The sequence below is a fragment of the Cygnus olor genome, chromosome 13 (genome assembly GCF_009769625.2).
Source record: "Cygnus olor isolate bCygOlo1 chromosome 13, bCygOlo1.pri.v2, whole genome shotgun sequence".
Classification (NCBI taxonomy): Eukaryota; Metazoa; Chordata; class Aves; order Anseriformes; family Anatidae; genus Cygnus; species Cygnus olor.
The window spans coordinates 14,505,629-14,517,938 of record NC_049181.1 but is presented as its reverse complement, the minus strand read 5'-3'; the positions used below and the strand labels follow the sequence as shown (position 1 = coordinate 14,517,938).

At 44.3% G+C, this 12,310-nt stretch overlaps 1 long non-coding RNA gene across 1 annotated transcript; it reads left to right on the top strand.

The window, feature by feature from the left end:
- The first annotated feature begins 21 nt into the window (after window positions 1-21).
- LOC121077219 lies at window positions 22-7,481 on the top strand. Its single transcript, XR_005823961.1, has 3 exons — window positions 22-145; window positions 5,657-5,730; window positions 7,281-7,481. It is a non-coding gene; the product is annotated as an uncharacterized LOC121077219 (long non-coding RNA).
- Window positions 7,482-12,310: the final 4,829 nt, after the last annotated feature.

Here is a 12,310-nt window from a genome sequence, read left to right as displayed (position 1 = left end):
GGGCCGCGGCGGCGTTGGCTCCGCTCGCTCCTCGCCTGAGGGGAGAGAAGCGGGCAGTTAGCCGAGCGGCTTGGCCCCTCGCCTCGCCTCGCCCCGCCGCCTCTCACCGTGCCGCCGGCCCACGACGCCGTCGATGAAGCAGGAGGTGAGGAGGTGCAGCGCCGCCGGGGGGGCGCCCTGCATGGCGGCGGGCTGGCAGCGGGCAGAGCGCGGCACCGGGTTTTATGGGCGCGGGCAGCCCGGCCGACTCGGCGCCCCGGTAATTAGCATTTCATTAACGCGCCCGCGTCAGGGCCGGGGGTGGGACGCGGACGGCTGGGTTCGGGGGGAACTCCCCGGGCTGTGCGGGAGGGGAAGGGGAGCCGGGCTTCGGTGCTCTGCCCCTTCTGCTACGCTTCAAGTCCCTGCGTTCGGCGATTGCTCAGTGCCCCGTGGCGACAAACACGGGGAGAGTGCACAGAAACCTGCGGGATTGTCGCTCTTCTGCAGATCTCTACGGCTTCTGCTTGAGTTGTGTTGTTGGCGCTGTTACGGCAGAGATCCCTCAACAGGAGGCCTGCAAACTTTCCTACACGGGCTCCCAGCAGTTCTGTGATCTTGCTGTGGTATACTGCTGAGGGAATGACATAAATTAAATCATAAGGTGGCTTAATCCTGAGGTCTAGATGTTAGAGGATGAGGATAAAATACCACTTTCTAAAGACTCTTCCACAGTGCTACGAGGCAGGTCTTAAAGGAAATTTAATCCAAAAGGTGACTGAAAGTTGAAGCCAGAGAAACTTAGATTAGAAGCAAGGCACAGATTTTAAAATCCCTATGTTTATAACTAACCCATAAAATAGCATAGCTGGTGAAGTTCTGGGTTCTCCACGTCTGGGGATCGTCACACCAAGGCAGGATGGTTTATGTTTTAGCTAAGGACATAGAAGCTGTCAGTGCGGAGATGCTTCCTGAACTCGTAACCTCTCTTATACCAGATGTCTGAATGAACAATATTCTGGTTTTGTAGTCTGCAAACAAATGACTTGGACTTTTGTTCTCCTCTCTCCTCTCACCTCACAGGGACTGTGTGAGTGCTGTAGCGCTTCTGTGCTTGGTTACTGACAGGCCTCCCTCTTGCTCTGCCACAAGGTTCTTCCTTGAGTCAACCCTCAGCTTTATTCCTTCCACCACAAAAAAATTGCGTTTGGCCTGAAGCAGTGTGCCTTTGTGGACCTATTCCTGCAGCACCCTCTGTGAAAAGCTTTGGGAAAGCACGTGAAGCACTTACTGATGCCTAATCTTGAAAATGCAGGTTGACTTTTTGCGTGAAGTCTATAAGGGTGATGCTTACAGAAAGCACCTTTACACAGAGTTTTCATGACCTTTCACAGATTCTTGTCCTGTTTAGATCCTGACTTTAATTTTCAAACCTCAGACTGCCTTTTCTCTTGTCTTTACAATAAAACACTACTTAAATTTGTAGAAGCATGATTAAGTCTGTAGCAGTTGCCGGAAGTGGTGCCTGCAGTATCACACGGGAATTCCCGAACTACCTCTGAACAGGCCAGCTGAAGCTCTGAGAAGCAGGATTACCTGGCTGTTGCCAAATGGCTTGGAGGTGGTACTGTCCAGTTTCTGGTGCCCACTCGGTGCTGCCCTGGAGTAAGGTCACAGAGCCATATCGTGGTGGAAAGTGCAGAAGACAACACAGGAAGGGAGATGTCATGCTACTGAACTCCTGAGTCTCCACACATGGCTGTAGTTTTCAGCTGGGACCATAGAAGAGCAGAGTTAGTCATCTTCCCTTTTCAAGAAGAGCCTGGAAATCAAGATCCATCTGTAGCCTCTTGGAGGGGCAGAGGTCTGGGCACGTGCACCCCTTAGAGTGGAGAGAGAAAACCTTCAGTCTTCGCCATCTGCCACGAGTTTATTGGGCATGCTAACGGAGAACAAATGGACAAAGACTTCCTGCTGCACAATTTGCCTGCGTGGTGTGGGCCTTTCGCTGAGGGAACCCAACACGGGAGAGCTTACATTAAATATGTTTTTTCCACACATATCAAATAAAACGAAATACCTAATTTCTGCATGTTCCTATGCAGGCAGCTGTGTGATTTTTCTTATGATTGTGACTGTACCATAAATCTGTTTCAGTAACAGGTAAGCAGAACGTGTGTGCTGTAGGTAGTGGAAGTATTGTAAGTGTATTGCCTTTGCCTTTTGGGAGTGACTGCTGAACCATTCTCTGGATCGGATTTTCTGTCTGAATTGCATCCCTACCGCTCCTGTTAGCTGCAGAGCTTTTTTGACTTGGGATCCCAGCATGTTTCTTCAGTTGCTGCATATGCTTCTGGGCTCTTTATTGCTAAACTGTTTTTAATCATTGGTGAAGATAGGTGTGCTTTAAGAAGTCTTAGCTTTTACAGTAAGAAACAACCTTTTGGGGATTATCGCAAATTAAAGAAGATACACTTAGAATTTTTGAATGATATATTTTCCACTGTACACAGTCACCTGCAATAGAGGAGGGATACGTGCTTCAGTTACAATGGGCAGTGGGAAAAAATATCCTTGTGTATCATAGGAGTATTGGCATGTGGTCTGGAAGTAGTAAAGTGAAGAGGTCATAGGCCAGCCCTGCACAAGTGTAGGTTAAATCATTAAGACTTGCTAGCTATGCTCAGTGCTCTCTTTTAAAGAATGACATCGGGGGACACACGACAGAAATCTATGTCTATACTTCCTTTTGTGCCTCCAAGAGCTCTCTGGACATTTTTTCCCTCCCTGATACTTCAGTGACTTAGGGAACTGCCAGTGTTTTCCGTGTTTGCAATTTTTTTAGCAGCTTTTGGCTTCACATTTTGAAGACCTTATCTGTGTTTGGAGGTTTATGGCCTCATTTGTGGTGGAAGGAACAGTGGTTCTACACAAACGTCTATAATACAGTTTCTTTTAGTTTCAGGAAACACGATTTGAGCCATCGAATTTCTTCTAGCCACAAGAATCGTCATCAGAACCTTATCAAGGAATGTCTTTCTTGTGTTACACGTGTAACCCTCCTTTGCAGGTTATATTTGCACACACATCTCTGCCCAAAGTGGGAGACTCTGGATCTTGGAGACCAGATGGAGGAACTTGAGTGAGATCTTCCAGAGCCAAAAGCAACCAAGTTCTACAGCTCCTTTGTTCCAAACAACCCAAATTCAAAAATACCCAAACCAGCAGATAAAGCACTATTTTCTCCTTGCTAGCTCAGCAGCAGCCATCTGACGCAAGCTGATTTTCATCGAAATTATTTTCAGCAGAGCTGTTTATTGGGAAGCTATTTTTCTTCCTACAGGTGTTGTCTTTTGCTGGTGTTTTCTCTTTTGAAATGGAGATAAAAATAGATTTTTATCACAAATGGCTGGATGAGGCAGTTAGCTGTATTCTGAGGTTTTGTACATCGCTACAGGATGCTTCATTCTATTAGTTTGCAGTTTTCTAGCACTCTGTGATCAGGTGAATCATGCTACCCCTGGAAACTTTCAAGGATGAATATGTTTTAATCATTATTTCTGGGATACAGTGTAGTCTTCCTTTTCTGTCATGGTCCGGATTTTTTGGATATACTCAGGCAAGTCCCATACTGCTGGCTGAACTTCTGACTTAGTATTTTGCAGTTGTATTGTGTCTTATCACGAGCTGGAGAGCCTGTTTCACAGTTGCTGCCCAATGCCGTTGAAAAATGCCCTGAACAAGTGTGATCTAAATGACATTTTCATCATTTCGTGTTTGACCAACCTTGCTGCTACTGCTTTCTTGCTTTTCTTTGGCTCCCATAAAAAGTAAAATGTGACAGATAACAAAGCTCACCTTCTTTGAAAGGATTTGAAAGATGAAGGGAAGTATATGCTTATGTTTGGAGATGACAGCAACGTTGGAACTGCACGAGGGGTCTGGTACTTGATGTGCTTGAAATGTTTCTTGGTTTGTTTTAAGGGCACACTGATCACGTGTCAGCTTTCTTCATAGAACTTCATTAAAATATATATTTATATTTAAAGATTAATACTTCAGCTTAGAAAGAAAAGCCTGTCCATAACCATATTGCAATAAAGTTATAAGAGATAAAATACTTGACAGGGTTAACAGGAAACACTTCTTGAGGTATGTCCAAGGAGTTGGTTTGCCACCTCAGCACAAATCTTTAGTAAGCAGACGTCTTCAAGCCAGTAGACACTTCAGTGCAGAGTCTTGATAAAGCAGAAGTGGTTCTGATGAAAGCTCTGATCCAGCTTTGATGTTCTAGAAACCAGATCCTGAAGGGTGCTGAGCATCTTTAATGCCAATGTACCTCTCCAGATTGTTTCATATTTGCTATTTCATTATATTTCTGTTTTACACAGCTCTCTGTGAGGATCTGTGTGACTTTGAAGATCAGCACCTCTCTTTCTTATTACGGATTTAGATCTAGGTTACGTGGCAATTCTGCAAATACTGGTGAGCTGCAAGACTGGACTTCGTGGGACAGAGCCCTAGCTGGCATAGCTAGATTCTCTTGGAGCCAGCTGATGCTTATTACACCAGCTGTGCTTGAGCGCAGTAACTCTTTTGTAATGGAATCACAGTATGCTGGTTTCCCATTTCAGTTAATAACTTCTGAAAATAATGTAACTGCTTTTTGCTGATGAGGCATACCTGACTGCTTGGAAAAGATGTGTGCACAATACAAGGCAAATCTGCTTCCCTTTCTCTGCTGCATATTCAAGAGCACGGTAAAATATTGGTTGGAAAACAAATGAGGTAAGAATTGGGGTGTTGCTGGTGAACTCTGGAGAACCATCGTGTTGAGATGACGGACACTGCTGTCACCGTGCACATTCATCCTGGAGCAGATGCCTTCTGCTGTGTCCCCATCCACATCTGCTTTCATATCTGTTCTCTTCTCCCTTTGCAGGTCTTTTATATGGGAAAATAAAGAGCACTTCAGCCTTTCCTCTGTGCATTTGGTACTTGAAGGGGTTTGTTTGCGAAGGGCAGGCGTGTAAGAGGTTGTAAGAGGTCCTGTTGGAATTACGTGATGAAGCATTGTGAGAGAGACCTCGAACAACCCAAATGTACCGCGTTCTTTCAGCGGCTGGCATAATGGACTATTTCTTAAACCCTCTAGGTGAAAAGTGAAGAGCTCTTTGCTGCATGGGCAGCTCTGGCAGTGTTGTTATGATACTGAAATATGTGCTGGGTCTGCAGAAGGTACCCCTTTTGGGGTCACAGGATTATGCAAGGTTCTTTTCTGGGAGTTAAAGAATACGTGTTTTAACTTCTAGAAGATTTTAGACTTTGCATTTATGGAGAGAAACTTAAAAACCTGGTAGAGCTTACGGGGACCACAGGTCCAAGGAACAATAAAAACAATTCACAAACATTTTTTTTGAGTTAATTATAATGACTACTTTAGAAACATTTTTTAGCAGATCTTGTTATTTGGTATTGTCTGAAGTCCTCCAGGATTCCTTAATAAAGGATAGATACGGGAGAATAGATACAACATGGCAGGTGCTGTGACTAGTTCAACTCACTGTCTGCATACAGGGACCAAAGACACAACACTTTGAGGGTGTGAACTGTCTGGTAATATGCAAAGGAGGCTCTTAGATAAATTTTCTACTCTCTCTCTCTTTCTTTTCCACAGCTGGAATGATTGCTGCTTCATCCTGTTTCTTCATAGCACTTTTTGCTGCTGCTGCTGTCATTTTACATGGTAAAGTGAGTCCCGGAGGGATGGAGTGATGTGGGGAAGGTGGTGGTGTGGTCCGTAAAGTGCTTGCCCATATTTTGCCTTATTGGCTCAACTATCAGACTCTCCCTTTGATGACACCCACTTTAATACATTTAAAATTTTAAAGTAGGTGTAACTGTAGAAACCTGTAGTGTGCGCGCATCTTTTCTCCTGTCAAATATTTTCAGTGAACCAGCCTATCAGTAGGTAAAAGTCTGTAGTGGTAAATCTGTCTCTGTGCTTACTGCTAAACCTGCAGCTATTCCCTAACAACCGAGGATTTTACTGTAAAACGCATTCAGCTATAGGGAGGTATTTGCACTGTTTTGTGGATTGCATCTGTCTCATTCTTGCCTTTTGAACCACCTTCAAGGAAAAGGACGGAGCCCTGTGTTTGGTAACGGTGTGATTTGGGAGCTCCCTCTGCTGCATTTACCGGGGCATTGAGTCCGAGCGGGCTGTGGGTTATTGCACGCCTGTCTGACTGCAGCAGCTCTGCTTCTGATTGGTAACAGTGCAAGTGTGAAGGGAATCGGGTCCGGTCTGTGCTCGCCTGGTGACATGTCATGCAGTTACCAAGTGTGCTGTATTTCAGAAAGTGCTTACCTGGGTCTGCCACTATTGGTGTTTGTGACAGCCTCTGCCTGTCGAGGGGGAATAGCTGTGGTCTGCAGCCAAGCTGACCTTCTAGGACTCAGCAAGCCCCTCATTTGTGTGTTTGATCCTAATTGTGAGTGATGGGACAAATGCAGCCCAGATCTGAGCAGAGTTGTATAACTACAGCCGTCTAACCTTAGCCAAAAGGAGGGTAAGTGTGAGGCAGAGGGCTCAGTTCTCTTTACCTCCTTCTAGAAAATATGTCTGGATATAGTCTGTCTTTGTCCAGCAGTTTGTAAGGATATTTCTTACTGTGTTTGATACCAGTGATAAAAATGGTGCAGTTAAAACTCCTGTATGTGGGAAGTTAGTGGGCCGAAGCACCTGTGGGAGTGCTCTGCTGGGATGAGATTTTAGTCACTGTTTTTGATAGTGGTGTCAGCTGCAATCTGTAACTGCCTAGATTGATGTTTCATTTTTCCATTATTACTACCACGTTTCATAACAGTAGAAGTTAAGAGTGTTAATGATTTGAGGGGTAAGAGAGAGAGAGCAAGAATGACCAGCGAGACCTTCCTATACAAAGAACTTGTTCCCTCTGTGTGGCCAAGTTTATGCTGAAGAAGTGCTAGTAGTTCAGGGGGATTTTTTAGGGAGCTGTTTTCAGATAACATGTATTTACTGAGAAATCACATACACTGCAGTTAGAAGCAGTATGTGCTGCTAGAAGCATCTAGTTCTGCTCCTTGTCCCTCACCTCCACGTGCATACCTAATATAGTTGGAAATGCTCAGAAATTTCATGTAAACATCCTGCTAACACTGCTAAAATGATTCTGTGTTTTATTTATTATTTATTTTATTTTTATTTTTATTTTCTTTGTCAGTATTGTCTTGATTGTACCAGCCTTATGGCATTACTCTGTCTTTCTGTTCCTCAGACGAGCTCTGCAGCAACTGCTGACTTTGAAGAGAGCTCTGCACGGTGTGGTTGTGAGACAACACCTTTCTCAAACCACAGAACTGCCCTGTTAACTGCCCGAGGACCTGGGTGCTGTGTAAAAGCATCATAAACTTTGCCTATGACCAAGTTCAGCCTTAGTGATGACGTTGAGCTGCTTTTTCATACCTGTTTCTCGGATCAGAAGGTGAACTCGTTGCTCCCTCTTGTGGTATTTATAAACATGTGAGAAAAGTTTGGGAAAAAAATGCCTATAATGCTGAGAAAGTTGAGAGTATGCATTTTACTCTTCATCTTGTGATGAGTTAAATGAGAACTTTGACATCAGCTCAAATGGCATGAAAGTAAAACGTTTTATGAGATCAGACCACAGCCCTTAACAAATAGTTTTTTTTTAAAGCTGTATTGTAGCATTCAAACAGCCAGGGAAGCCAGGGAACGCAGAAGAATGAAATACAGTTACATATAAGCTCTGATCTTTTTTTTTTAGTTTATTTTTTTTCATATGCAAGGGAAAGAACAGCTTAGGGCTATTTGTCTAATACTGCCTAAAATTTTTTATGGTACTTTCATGCCACTTGGTATATTTTTCCATCATATGTTCTTGAGCGTTCGGCAGGTTTGTGGTTCGGAAGCAGAAAATGCATTCCTTCTGTGCCTTGTTAGCTTTCTTGACCTTAGAGTGTACAAAACATTTAGATGTCCAAAGATCCTTCTCCATAGATAGAAATTATGTGAATTCCTACCCCAGAAATGAGAAAAGGAATAGCAGTAGATAGCAAGACCCCAAATTACTTCAGGTTACTATGTACTGTGTAAAGATGTAGTGCTTTCCTGGACTTTTAATATCAAATTTGCTGATGTTCTTTTGCTGGAAATGTTTATGCACTTACAGAATATTTTTTTTGTGTGTGTCTTTGTAGTGGATGTCAGATACGATGTCATCTGTGGTGCCAGGAGCCTATCTGATGGGGACTTCATTGGCAGTGCACAGTAAGCCTCATCTCCTTGCAATGGGCTGACAGGTTACTGCATGCATATGTGGGTGTCCAGAGCTCCAGCACACACAGATACTCTATGGTAACGAACTTGTCTTGAAGATACAGAGAGACAAGTGAGGAGCTTCAGAGAGGTGAGCAGTGTTGTGGTTAAAGCTGATGAATTGTATTACCCAGGTAGAACAAGAGAGACAGGTACAGCTCATTTATACACAACCTAATATGTAGAGTTATTGCCTTTTTGGACCAATAATAAGCTTATGTAATTTTGGTTAAACAATGATGGTATCACTGTCTATGTTTTCATCCGACTGAAAAAAATCTACAGCCCTCTTTGGTAGGGGAGACCCTCTTTGAATTGCTTTAATGTCAGCTGCCTGCTTTGCAGTGTTCAAACATGCAGTCCAGGGTGTGAAAGCACGTGTTTCAAGCACAGCAGCTGCCTGCTGGGGAAATTATTTGACCAGGTGGACCTGCTTGATAGCAGTGGACTATGTTCCTTGCAACTCAAGCTGCAGGCTTTCCGTGGAATGTCTTGTGGGAAGCATCTTCTTTTGCCTCATGTTAGAACATGGAAGCCTCCTTTTGCCATGCCTAAATTGCAGTATCTGGGCTAGTAGCATTCTGCAGTTTATATCATGTCTTGTCCTCTCTGTTGGCCTCTGTAGACCTTAGTTATATCCATTTAATGTCTGCAGTCTCCAGCAGCACCAACAGTGGACAATATGAACCACTGGTATTCACTACATATATTGTGGTTTTGAGAATGTGGTGAAAGATTTCGGTATTAAAGAAACACTGATTTCGATGTGGTTCTCTTCCTAGTTCCAGTCAAAATTGCTTTGCATTTCCCTTTGTTGTGGTTTAAAGAATTTGAGTCTGCTGCAGAGTGGGTTGTAGATATTTGTAATTTTAGTGCTGGCATAGGAAAAAACAAATCCAAGGAAACCAATTGTTGCTTTATTTGAATTAGAAGTTGGGCTTTATGCAACATGTGCATTATTGCTTTATGCAATAATTTTACAGCAAGTGCTGTATGCAATGCTAGCATTGAGTGAGCCACCAGGTCTTGTATTTCCAGTACAAGCTATTGTAAAAGTGAAACATCCTTGACTCTCTTCATGTTAAGTTTCAATCAAACATTTAATTAGTATATCCAGGGTGCATTTAAGCAGATAGGTGTCTCCTCTGTTACTTTTTCAAGGTGGTCACGTTGCAGAGGGCCTACAGGGGTTGAGATAAATATTTCAGTTGCTTAAACTTTTTGCTTAATGGTGGGACATGTGTCGAAACACACATGAGATGTACTGGAGTACTGATTGCTCAGGCAGCCCCCAGCCCCCTTTAGCCCTCTCATTGCATGGGCAATAGAGGATGGATGATTACACTGAGCAGTCGACTATGTGCAAGTGGCGGATGAAAGATTTCACAGGGAACTGGAGAACAAAACACAATGAAAATGTTCCATTAAAAAAAAAATAGGTAAAAAGCCAGTGAACCAAAACAAAGTTAACTAGGAGGTTGTGAAAAACCCATCGTGTGGGTGCTGGAGGTGCAAGCTGCCTGTTGGCCGTTGTGGTTTAGGTACAGTCAGTGTTGGGATGTGCTAACTGGAACCTGAAGACTATGGGGCAAATCCTTTTCTTTCTCTTTGTCCTTAAATGGCCTCAGTGCTGCTAGCTCCAGCATTTATGCTGCAGGTGACAGTTGCTGGGTGGTTACAAAACTGGCCTGGAAAACCTGAGATTACAATAAATAACTGAAAGCATGAGTTCCTTTTTATATGCTTTCTGGCTTGGAGCTGTTCGAGTTACATATGTGGCGTACTGCTCCCAGTACCTGCAAGGGATATGGCTCTTTCTGCTCTCTAAATGGAAAAGCCGAGTTTCTGATGGGATCACATGGCTCCAGCAGCAGGATCTTTAAAGCAGACCCATGAGACAGTGCAGCACTTGCGGTGAGTTATGGGAGGTCTGACAATGCTGTTTAAAGAAAAAAAAAGCCTGTATCTTGGCTCTTGCTGCCCGTTTCCTTACAAAACCCTTATGTGTACTGCTCTCCTGCCTAGTACAGACAGTAACATGATTTTTGTCCCCAAAGTAGCCCTGTAAAAGGGGAGGCTGTTGTAATTGCAGAGAAACGAAGCCGAGATTTATTTTTACATTAACCTGGAACATAAGTATCTTTCATCCTGTTAGGCTCTTTCACAGTCCTCCTTAATGGACTAAACTTGCTAGTTTGTCTCTTTATCATTTTGATAGACCCGTTAAATGAAACCCTGAGAGATCAGACAATTTAGTCCTGTGGCCAGTGGCAGCTTTTCATAGCAGTGATTTCTAGCTGGGTTGTACGTGCCAAATGTCCAGGCAGCGTGTGCTTATCAGCATCCATTATACTTTTTGTTGACTTGAACCATTAATAACCTGTCAGATTAGGTAATTAGGCTGTCTCTAGTAGCCAGGGGAAATTGTTTTTCCCTAACTGATGGTATGGGTTGTGCAGTTGTGCAGATAAGCACTTGGTCAAATGGTGGCTCAGGCGATTTTTAGCTGGCCTTGCTGATGAATGCAGAACTAGTGCTGAAACGTGAGGGGCAGATAGCAACACAGAGACAGGCACCAAGAAAAATAACCTGCCTCTTTCAGAACTCTCTTCAAATAAGACACTAATTATGGATCTGATTCTGCAAATCTCCTGCACGTAGGAGTAACCCTGATAATTTCAGTGCTGTGTGGTTTTATAAACATTGTTCATTCCTTCTGAATTAAAGCTGATCCCAGACTTGGGGAACCAAAGGGATCCTCTGAAGGGGGTGTTGTTTTAATTCAGTGAACAAAGCTGCCTACTACTAGTGCCCGCTGCTGCTCTGAGATGCTTTTTGTGCAGTGACCTTCTCTCTTTGGCACTGATGGAGTCTGTTGTGTCCAGGAGTTGCTTCAGCAGTTCGTAGATGCGGGAGGACTGTTCCATTCAAGCAGGAATCCCAGTTCTCAGGTGAATGACGCTTACCAGTTTCTAGGACCCATCAATCTTCACTTCAGTGTGAAAAGGCAGAAGTTTGTGGCAGCATCCATCAAACAGATGTGTCACTTGAGTTACGTGAAGGCTTTCTGTCAAAATAGACAAGAAAATGAATTCTCCTGAAAAGCCATTTGGGTTTCCCATGATTGAGGACTTAGGTCCTCAGAGCTTGCCTGCTTTTATTTGTGCCAACTGATAAGACGGGTGCAAGAGTTGCAGAGGCTACCTTATCTCCCAGATTGTTAAGGTGAATGAATTCTTGCACAGACCAGCATTCGAAGAGAGAACCTGACCATACCCCCTGTCAAAAACCTACCCATACCTCTGAACTGGAACGACGTGTCGGAGAGAAGCCAGCCAGCACGCAGCCAGTGACTCCCACGATCTGATTGCGGCTGCTGCCAGATTCCCACAAAGGGCTGTGAGATGGTAGCAGCAAGATGTGCTCAGCTGCCAGTCCTGTCAGCTCTCCGTGACACCGAGCAGGGGTGCAGGGGAGCTCTAGGAGGTGGAGAGACAGAGTGGTCTCTGCACAGGTAAACGTTACGGTGAATGTCTCGAGAGGGAAGACTTGGTTCTGGCTTAAAGCCACCTGCCCGTGCTCACCTTGCACCCCCGATAAAAGGAGTGGGGTCACAGACAGGTCTGGGGGGAAGTTGCCACTGCAGACACCTCAAATGACCTGCTAGCCAGCCTGCCTCTACCGAGTCATTGCGCTTTGAGTCCGGGTGTGTTACAGAGATTTGGGATCTGCCACTGCGATGTGTGGCCCAAACCCAACCACCCCAAAATCCAAGTACTTTGACAGGCCAGCCCTGTCTGGGATATATAATACAGGAGAAGGAAAGCTTCTGTCCCCAGTAAGAAGTCACAAAATGACATGTGTCTGACCAGTGGGTTTTCCTAGCTCCCTGATGTGTCCTTTGGGAGATGTACACAGGATGTGAGCCAGGCCAAGTGTAGAACTGGTGCTTGCCTTGTAGATGTACCC